This window comes from Bidens hawaiensis, unplaced genomic scaffold (genome assembly GCF_021521415.1).
Source record: "Bidens hawaiensis isolate Kalapana, Puna unplaced genomic scaffold, B.hawaiensis_p1.1 tig00419434_1, whole genome shotgun sequence".
Classification (NCBI taxonomy): domain Eukaryota; kingdom Viridiplantae; phylum Streptophyta; class Magnoliopsida; order Asterales; family Asteraceae; genus Bidens; species Bidens hawaiensis.
Window position 1 is genome coordinate 228933 of NW_027504859.1, and position 11999 is coordinate 240931.

An 11999-nucleotide genomic window follows, 5' to 3' on the forward strand; every position below is an offset into this window, starting at 1 on the left:
TTTTATTTATTTATGTTATAACATAACATGCAACATACAGTATGCATTGCATATTGTTATTTAACCCATTTAAATAACATCGTATATCCAAAATGCAAGATAAAGTAAGTTTTGCATATTTTTATTTAACAAGCTTAAATAACATCGTATATGCAAAATGCAAACGCAATAGGTTTCGCATATTGTTATTTATCCCATTTAAATAATATCGCATATGCAAAATGCAAAAATCTCTCATAACATAAGTTATCCATATAATTTATTTATTACTCAAGTGCAAATATTTAGAAATCCAATTTCCAAATATTCTAAGTGTTGATATTTATTTGTTAGATCATATCTTAAATAAATATCGTGGTGTTTGTCTAGCTTGTTATTGGGTATGACCCGACTTGGATCATAACGTACTAGCCACATCAACCCTAATATGTGTCTTGGGCGCAGACCAATTCCAACAATCTCCCACTTGCACAAGATACATAGAAGATTGATGCAAATAGCAAATACCACCTAACAACTGTTTAATATCCCTAATACGTATGACGAAGTGCCATTCATTAACATCATCCCCTTCAAGTCCCGACTTGAAATGATTTAGATGAATCTATCATTTATCCTTTTGCCGCAGATGTCATGTCAAATCCAAAGACACAGAATGATCATTCTTTGTTGATTTAACTTAGCAGGCCTTAGACATCTCACTCTCAACGAATAAGAGGGACAAATCCCCTATTGACTACATACGTCTCTCACAATCACCTTGTACTACACTTGAGCTTAGCCTTATGTACTGACATGTTACAGAGCAGCGAAGAACTAAGTCAAAGTATAATAGTCGATGAATATCAAGACCCAATATGTATCACAGGTCGGAGGATACTATGATGTTCGCCTTTACTCAAAGTTACTTATGATCACAAATCACAAGGATTCCATGCAGTAAAATTGAGGGCGGTTCAGTCCAATATTTATTCAATAAATATCTATGACCTTGGCAGCAAAACCTTTCTATATTCATACCTTATGAATATCTACCAATCCAAGTTCATAATAGTCTTAACTTCACATTTGTTCCCATAAATGTGATCGACTACGGACATTTAGAATAATTAACTTATTCACGGATTTAAACATGCTAAGATGGAACATAACTCAAAAGCATAATCATAAACCATAATCATATGAATGAGTTAGAATAACAATTGTTCCGATATCCAAATACAAAATTTTGATCAAATCCAATCACTAGAATATCGAAGTCCTAAGGAACAAGTATGACCCTCATGCTTCGGCCTTTCAAGGAGCTTCGTGAGTGGATCCGCAACGTTTTGATCAGTGTGAACTTTGCGAATACATATCTTTCCCTTTTCAACTTCATCCCTTATGTAGTTGAATCTCCGCTCAATGTGCCTAGTCTTTTGATGTGCACGGGGTTCCTTGATTTGAGCAATCGCACCCTCGTTGTCACAAAAGATTTCTAGAGGGTCCTGAATGGTACAAACTACCCCTAGATCGGCCACGAACTTTCTGATCCATGCAGCTTTTTGAGCTGCCAATGAGGCGGTGATGTATTCAGATTCAGTGGTAGACAATGCTACCACATCTTGTTTTGCGCTCTTCCGAGAGACAACACCACCATTTAGAAAGAAGACATATCCCGATTGTGATCAAGAATCATCTCGATCAGTTTGGAAACTTGCATCCGTGTAACCCTTTACAACGAGTTCCTCCTCACCAGAGGCGTATATCAGAAACATATCCATAGTCCTCCTAAGGTATTTCAATATGCTCTTAACCGCCATCCAATGGTTGGTTCCCGGATTTTGTTGGTATCTACTTGTCATGCTCAAAGCGCATGACACATCCGGTCTGGTGCAAATCATGGCATACATAATGGATCCTATAGCAGATGCATATGGGATTCCATTCATTTTGTCTTTCTCATCCTTTGAGCTAGGACATTGGGAAGCCTTTCTTAAAGTTGTCCATCTAGAACCTTTTCAAGATTTTTTCAATGTAAGCACTTTGATTCAAACCTATCAACCGCCTTGATCTATCCCTATAGATCCTTATTCCCAGAACATAGGCGGCCTCACCAAGATCCTTACTGGAAAAACAACTTCCAAGCCAAGATTTTACACCTTCCAAGGTTGGAATGTCATTTCCAAACAGTAATATGTCTTCGACATATAACACTAGAAAGGTAATGATGCTCCCACTAGCTTTCTTATACACACAAGCTTCATCAGCGTTTTTGATGAATCCAAATTTCTTAACTTCATCATCAAAACGGTGATTCCAACTTCTAGATGCTTGTTTCAATCCATAGATTGACTTCTTCAACTTGCATACTTTATTAGGATGTTGTGGATCGACAAAACCTTCAGGCTGAACCATATAGACATCTTCTTCAAGATGCCCATTAAAAAAAGTAGTTTTGACATCCATTTGACATATCTCATAGTCATAATATACGGCTATGGCAAATAACATCCTTATAGACTTTAGCATTGCGATAGGCGAGAAAGTTTCATCATAACCAACCCCTTGAGTTTGAGTAAAACCTTTTGCTACAAGTCTAGCTTTATAAGTATCCAATTTTCCATGCATATCAGTTTTCTTCTAGAAAACCCACTTACTTCCAACCAATTTGGAATTAAGAGGTGGTATAACCAAGCCCCATACTTGGTTATCATGCATGGATTGCAACTCAACGTTCATGGCTTCCAGCCATTTATCACAATCAGATTGCGACATTGCATCTCGGTATGTGGTGGGTTCATCCGAATCTACCACGTAGCATCCATCCATGAAAAATACATATCTTTCAGGTGGGGTGCTAATTCTACCAGACTTTCAAATGCTTTGTGTGTTTTGATCAACCATTTGATCATCATCAACAACCTCTTGTTGATTGCTACTGTCAACCAAACGAGTATCGGCTTGTGGTTCTCGATCCTCTTCCCTAAGGAACTTTCTTTCCAATAACACAGCCTTTTGAGCAATAAACACTTTATTCTCGTTTGAATTATAGAAATAATATCCCATCGAATCTCTGGGATATCCTACAAAAATACACATAGTGGATCGGCATTCCAGTTTGTTTTGGGTGTGGTTCTTAACATAAGCCTCAAAACCCCATACCTTTAAATATGATAATGATGGAACCCTTCCATGCCATATTTCAAAAGGTGTCCTTTCCACTTTCTTGGTTGGTGCCATATTTAGAATACGGGCTGCGGAGATCAATGCGAAGCCCCAAAATGATAGAGGTAATGTGCTTCTAACCATCATGGATCGAACCATATCCAATAGAGTTCGATTTATCCTTTCAGACACACCATTATGTTGTGGTGTTCCAGGTGGAGTAAGTTATGAGACAATCCCACAACTCCTAAGAGGTTCCAGAAACGCATCATTGAGGTACTCACCTCCTCTATCGGATCGTAGTACTTTGATTGTTTTGTTGAGTTGATTTTGTACTTCATTTTGGAAGACTTTGAACATTTCAAAGGCTTCATCTTTGTGTCTTAACAAGAACACATACCCATAGCGACTATAATTGTCGGTAAAGGTAATGAAATATCTTTCACCATTCCTTGTTATTGTCATAAAAGGACTACATACATCCGAATGTATGATACCTAATAAGTCTTTCGCCCTTTCTTTAGTTCCATTAAAGTGCTTCTTGGTCATCTTTCCCAATAAACAAGATTCGCACTCATCAAGTGAATCATTATTTGATTTCAACAGACCATTATTTTGAAGTGTATGAATGCGATCCTTGTTTATGTGACCAAGGCGACAGTGCCAAAGAAAAGTTTTACTTAAATCCAATTTGAGTCTTTCGGTGTAAGCTTGGTACAACGAGTTATCAATGGATGTATTATCATGAACTAATTCATAAATGCCATTAAACGGCATTTCTTTAAAATAAAAGACATCATTCATGAAAACATAACACCCATTGTCTACAAACTTGACATCATAACCAAATTGTCTTAATACAGAAACAGAGATAATATTCCTAGTCAAACTAGGAGAATACATAATGTTTTTCAAAAGAACTTCCAAACCATTTGGAAGCTTCTAAACATAATCTCCTCGGGCTTGGACGTCAACCTTTGCTCCATTTCCCATGAAGAGACTTGTATCTCCTTTCTTGTAATCACTTCTTCTTTTGAACCCCTGCAATGAATTGCAGATATGAGTTCCGCATCCGGTATCCAATACCCATATGTTAGAATTAATAATATTAAGATCAATATGGATCATGAAAGTTGTACATGAGGTTTGCCCCGCATCCCTCTTAGCTTTCAACTCCTTGAGATTGATCGGACAATTTCTCATCCAGTGACCTATCTCCCCACAACCAGAGCACGGATCCTCAGTGCTAACCTTTAGCTTCTTGAGTTTGTGTTCCGCCTTTGCCTTTCCTTTGAACCCTTTCTTGACTTTCCCTTTACGAACGACAACCTTTTCCATTGGTTCCGGGTGATGCCTCTTTTTCAAGCCACCCTCATTGATCGTGAGAACGGGTAAAACCTTTTTACCCATTCCGGCTTCGGCTGTTTTAAGCATTGCGTGAAGCTCACAAATGCTTTTATCCCATCCGTTCATATTGTCGTTCATAATGAATGTCTCAAACCTTTTAGTTAAGCCATTTAGGATCAAATCCGTGGCTAACTCTTTTGAGACGGGACAGTTAAGCCGTTCAAGCCGATCAATGTGGCTTTTCATCTTAAGTACATAAGATGAGACAGACTGGGTTTCTTCCATATGATATGCATGAAGTGCTCGAACCGTTTCGAAGCGCTCCACCCTTGCTTGAGTAAGGAACATTTCCTTAAGCTGGGTTATCATGTCATACGCCCCATGATTCTCGAAATCCTTTTGGATCTCGGGAATCGTTGTTCCCAACATGAGGCAAGAAACTTGTACCGAATCCTCGGTGTATTTTAACCAATTTGCATAGGCATCCAAGTCATTTACATCGGGTTCATCGGGAATAGGGTCGTCTAAAATGTATGACTTCTTCTCTTGCTTGAGAACAATTCTCAAGTTTCGTTACCAGTCCATGAAATAGTTAAAATTTAGACGATCCTTGTCCATAATCTTCGTGATAGATTATGCACATGAGGCATAATTGCGTTTGGTGGGTGGTTTGCGGCCATCTATAAAAAAATTAACAAAGTTCAATTTAGTATTTTCGATATCAATAAATTTTTAATCGTTAATACCCTTTAATGTCTCAAAGACAATTAATGATTAAAATCTAGAATCCAACGTTTCATTCAAATAGTAGTTAGGTGACCTTTATCCCACTATTCAAATTAACAAGGTAGTCAACATTTGACAATTGCAACCCTTTGCAACTTCTATTTTTTATGGGATCGATTAAACATCATATGTTTAGTTGGCACGTTTTATCCCATCAACACCTTTGTACGCCACTTTTCGGTGACCCTATAACCATGGTTTCCAAATCAAGTCGTCCTACTTACACGCACGTGTAAGTTTACACATACAAGTGGTTCGGTGACCCTCATCCCACAAGTATTGTAAAACCACTTCAAGATCACAAGTTTTCTTAAATGTGGTTAGGTGACCCTTACCCCACATCAAGTCTTCAAGTGACTTAAGTGTCGTATAAAAGGATGGTGTTCAACTTGTTTTTAAAAGGGATTTTTATTTTCTAAATTCTAGATTGGAAAACAATTTGCATACATGCATTTGCATGCATTCAAATGCATGGTACTTTGTATGAAAAACCAATTTTCAAAGTTCTTTTAATAAAACCCATTTTATTGTGAAACCGTTAACCTTTAATAAAACCAATTTTATTACCTAATGATTTCTAAGGAATCAATTTTATGCAAGTTGTTGATTTTAAGTTAACAAGCCATATGCAAAACATAAAACAACCAAACATGCATAAATAAAACAACCATAAGTTCATAACCATAGTCACCTATACTTGGCTACACTTGTTGACCGAAACAAGTGTGCCAAAAGGTCTCTCCTTAGGGACGAGAATGATACAAGTCATGTGTCGGTGAACTCCCACTTGACCCCATATCCAAATGTTTCAAGTGTCCACCTTGTGTTGTGACTCTTCCGCTTTATTTGGGCTTTCGTTTGGGCTCCAACTTCAGCTCCTAGATTTCTTGGGCCTCCAAGTTTAGGCTTTGGCCATTGGGCTAAAATCCCATCTTGGACTATGAGGTCCATTAAGGCCCAAAACTAAAACCGTAAGTTTGTTGCATCTTCTTTTACAAAAAATATATCCTAATACATTTTCTTCTAGTAAAAGAAATACAACTAATCTACTTATTATTACAAACCAATATGAAATAAATAAATAGATTACAAACCCAAATAATTGAATATTACAACCATACTGAATAATTTAATAAATCACAACACAAACGCACATCCAAATAGAAGGTCATGGCTAGGTTATGAACATGCAAATGCATATCCGAATATGCAAACTGTGTAAATCCAAAATGGTTCCCCTTTTAACCCTTAAGTTTTTCGGCTAAGGTTAAGCAAACCAAAAACTTTGGGTTTTTGACCAAACAAAATAATCAATCATCAAAATGACTTAATTCTTCAAGATTACCACATGCATGTAAAGTATAATCTTGAAAAACCATGAGGTAACCAAAAGCCCCAAAACTTTCGGCCATATGGTGAACCACACCATAAAACCCGAAAATTTTTAGATCAATTGAAGCATGTATCCGTATAAGCGGCCCTTGATGCCATTTGTTGGGTTTTAACAAGATTATCAAAGTCATATAAACCCATTTATATGAAAAATGCATCGGAAAAATAAGTTTTAAATCTTGTTAATTTGATGAAAATATAAAACCGATTTTATATGCAAAACCCAAGCCACGGATCCATATACGAAATTGCATGCTTACCAATAAAAATAACCATTGGGTGTTCATAGCATACTACCTTCAAGAGTCCAAGAAAATGAAGGAGATGATGATATGAAGGGCGAGTCTCCAAGATAGAAGAACCTCAAGCTTGTATACCCTTCAAGCTTCCAACAAACACCTTGATTTTGCTAGGATTTACACTTGGAAAACTCTTCCTTGATATTTCTTTCCTTGGCCGAAATCCAGAGAGAGAAAGAAGAAAGGTTTTCTTGCAACTTGTGTATCAGAGTAAGAGAGAGTTAGTTGTGAGTTACCAATGCACTATTTAAATCAACCAACCACCACTATTGCATGTCTTGGAATAAATAAAACATTAAGTGAGGAGAGAGAAGGGGGAAAAGTGTGCAGCCAAAGATTCCCACAAAATTCAAACTCAAGTAATCAATTTTATTTATTTATGTTATAACATAACATGCAACATCCAATATGCATTGCATATTGTTATTTAACCAACTTAAATAACTTCGTATATGTAAAATGCAAAAGCGGTAGGATTTGCATATTGTTATTTAACCCATTTAAATAACATCGTATATGCAAAATGCAAGATAAAGTAAGTTTTGCATATTGTTATTTAACCAGCTTAAATAACATCGTATATGCAAAATGCAAAAGCAATAGGTTTTTCATATTGTTATTTAACCCATTTAAATAACATCGTATATGCAAAATGCAAAAATCTCTTATAACATAAATTATCCATATAATTTATTTATTACACAAGTGAAAATATTTAGAAATCCAATTTCCAAATACTCTAAGTGTTGATATTTATTTATTAGATCATATCTTAAATAAATATCGTGGTGTTTGTCTAGCTTGTTATTGGGTATGACCCGACTTAGATCATAACGTACTAGCCACATCAACTCTAATATGTGTCTTGGGCAGACCGATTCCAACAATATTTTTGGGATTATGAAATATATTTGAAAAACAGAGAAATAGTTGACAAACTCAAACAAATTTTAAAAACTCTATGTAAAAATAATCAGATTTGTGGATGAATTCCTTAGATCTGATATATCTGGTCAGATAAGAGAAATTTCTATAACAATATAGAAACTTTAATGTAAATAAGAAAGAAGACACCAAATATTGGAGATCTGTAAAGAGATGAAGAAACATAATGGCTGACGTCAGAAATCAATGAAACAGTGGTTAGCTGACGTCATTCTTCTTCTTCAAATCAGCAATAATAAGCAATCGTTATTACCCAAACAGCATGAACAAGCTCTGATACCACTTGTCGGTCCCGAATATATCGATCGCAATACTACTTTCGTAACCTACATGATTAAGTTTTGACAAGAAGGTTAACGACTTGCTATTTGGGGTAAGAACAATAATGTATTAATGGCGGAAACACTAACACACTAAATGTTGCTTATCAATTACTAAGGTAACAAACAAAAACTGTAACTCAAAAGATTTCCATTTATAGAATATTCAATACAAACGAAAATCAATCAGGGTTTCAGAGAGGAATGTTATGTCCATACATAATAAAGAGCAGTCGTCACACTCAATGTCAGGAATAATATCATGTATGTCCTCTCTCGTGTGTCATAGGCGTGCCCTAAATTATTCTATTTATAGGCATGCCCTGACAACTGTCATTTCTTCAAGAAACCCTAATTAATGAAACATAATCATAAAATCATATTACAAAAGATTCAAAGTGTAAAACTCGGCTAAGCTTTCCAGCTTTTGTCTTCTTCAAGAAGACCTGATAACCAAAGTGTGTTGGGGAACTTTTCTCCGGGTAGACTTTACTTAGAATACTTTCCTAAGAAAATATTCACCTATCACACTTCAATCCTCTTGACCATAGAAAACTTTGCTCGATATGGTGCTACGAGTAAACTTGTTTTTCAGAAATCCCAACAACTCTTTATTAATAAATAACTTATTCAACAAACTAAAATGTGCTGGTAACACTGTATACTATGCTGGTAGCACTGTAGCTTGCTCGTAGTTGAACCTTGCTAGAATAAGTCTTTAAAATATTTCCTTATCAACTTTCTCGAAGCTTGTTGGGAATACTGTTTATTAATAATAAACCTTGCAAGATCTTCCAAAGTACTTGGCTTCTTTAGCTTGGTTTAGCCAAGAGTTTGCTAGGAAACAAACCTTGCTTGGCTTGAAGAACAACCTTGCAAGATAAAGTGAACCCTGATCGGATTGACACTTAAGAGTACTTCAAGAAGATAACCTTGTCCGGAAGACAAAATACCTTGCTAGGGTATGTAAAAACTTGCTGGGTGATCTGAGCTTTCTCGGATTCCATACTTAGCAGTTTCTTGAGAGGTTGAGAAGTTTCCAATCTATTTTTAGCACCTTTTCACTTCCCAACACCTAGCAAGACAAGGTGATTGTTGGTGGCCTGGGGGTATACAAACTTGAGTAACTTCTCTCTTGAAGGCTAGCTATTAAACCATCATCTTATTCATCCTCCTTGCATCTTGAAGGTATATTACATAAACACCCTACGGTTGTTTATATTGGTAAGAACGTAATTTCGTATATGGATCAGTGGCTTCGGTTATTATATATAAATCGGTTTTATATCAATCTAAATAACAAGATTTAAAACTAATATATCTATTGCGTTTTTCATATAAATGGTTTTAAATGACTTTGATAATCTTGTTGAAACCCAGAAGTCTATGGTAAGAATTACATATATATTGATTCGGTTTCCAAGCTTGCTACAAGATTTGAGGTCCAAGTAATGTAAATGGATCAGCGGTTGAAATATGCGTCGAGTATGAAAAAAACATTCTGTAGCAAAGGAGTGGATATTTTAAGTATGACTTATCAACCACCGCAGTATTGTACGATGCATTATCAAATGAAATTGAAATTTTTTTCCTTACATTAAAAGTCTTTATCTCATCTAGAATTTGAAACAATTTAATGGCGGTATGTGGATACAGAAGGTTTTCAAACACGACGGTACGTTTCATCATTATTTAAGATATTGTATCGACTCAATGAGCGGTGACACAGAGTTGTGTGGTGCCGACCAAACATCACTAGTTAAGTTGACTCCCGTTTTCAAGGTTCGAAAAAACTCAATTAAATAATTTCTTTCACATTCCCGCAATTTTAAACATGATGTCTAATGATGGTAAGACTTACAAGAGTGTAGCGATATTGGGTCTAAATGATAGATAAGGAAATATCGGAATTGACTCAACCTCCCCAAAAAAATGCTAAGTATGGAACTTGAGCAAACTCAAGCACTCCAAGCATGGTATTTACTATCTCGACCAAGATATCTTATCCGAGTAACGTTATCTTCTTGAATTAATCTAAGTTTTGAGCTTCGAGAAAGCTACACCTCGTCGAGCAAACTTGTTCTTCTATCAAGCAAGGTTTGTAACCTAGAAAACCCTTTATCATCTAAGATTAAACCAAGTTCACAAGTAACCTGGTGGGTCGAGCAAGGATAGATTAAAAGTGGATCTCAAGTATGCTTGAAGGGAGTTATTGGAAATTCTTATAATTGTTACTCTGAGCATATTTCAATCCCGAGCAAGCTACAATACCCGAGTATACATAGTCTGTTTAAATAAGACTAAGTCAAGGATTTAAGAAAAAAAGAGGAAGAACTACTTTGCTCGTGGAATATTTCCGAGCAAAGTTTGGATTTATTATGAAGTTTAGAGTCTGCTTGAGAAAAATAGTAAAGTCTGCTTGAAGTAATGTTATGAGCGCACTCGCGGATTACATATTCTACCCAAAAAAGGATTTTGTTTACTCGAATGCCACTTTTACACTTGGGTTTCAAGAAGAAATTTCAGATGCATATAAACAGAATGATACTTCTTATTTATTGGACAACCTTTACCTCTGATTATTCTAACCTAGTACAGGCAACTGGACCTAACATTTCTACCATAAACCCTTAAGTTTATTGTGAAAACGTTATTCGAGCCAAGATCTATTCGCAACTGGATACATCAATGATATATGAGACTATAAATAATGATGATCGAGTAGAATGATTAATTTACTGACGTCGTCAAGGATTCATATATTAATAAGATTAAGATCGATTCTAGAGAGAATTCGGCAGCATAACGTTACTTTGAATACTTTAAGCCAAAACTTTACATACATTAGCTAGGGAAGGCCTATTTATAGGCGTCTTCCTAGTTAATTATCACTAACGAATGAGGCTTAATATAACGAATGTCCTCCCCTTCGCTAAACATCCTTAGCAAATTGGCATTACTTTAACGAATGGCTTCCCATCCGCTATATTCCATAGCGAATGGGCACCTTAAATAACGAATGAGCCTCATACGCTACATCCTTAGCATATGAGCTCCTACCTTAACCAATGGGATTAGTCTATTACGAATGGACTCCTTTCGCTATACTATCCAAAGCAAATGGCCATATTACAATGTAGCATAAAAACTAATTGCTTGCCTATTCGATCAATTACGGACAACAAATCATGCACTAACATTTTTCTTGTATCTTTCTGATTATTATAATGGAAATATTTTGAATTATCCCATATGTTTGTTCTTAATTGACTTTCTATATTTAGCAACTTTCTGTTTGTGATTAATTCTCCCATCCACACTTAGTGGTCTTCATCATATGTGTGTTTCGCAATTCTTGTTTGAATAAGCTTAGTCATTTCATGAAATCCAGTCCTAACAAGTGGTATTAGAGCTGAGTGAGCTCGTTAAAGACCAATTTGTTGTTGGTTAGGTGTTTTATTGAAGGACTTGCTAGATTTAAGCTGAATTTTTGAAGGTTGAAGATAATGACGTCAGCAAAACATTGTTTCATTGCAGAATGACGTCAGCAGTTCTGATTTCTTCATTTTTCTTCTCAGATCTACAAATTTCAGATGTTTAAAAGCATTCTATTCCTAGATCCACACTTGTTAGATTATATTTTGGTTTTGATCTTGGTCCGAATCTAATTGTTGTCATTTTTAATATCTTATCTGAAAATTTCTTCTCATGTCTACAAGTTTTCAATGTTTTTCAAAAATATTTTCAAGTTTTTAATTAACTT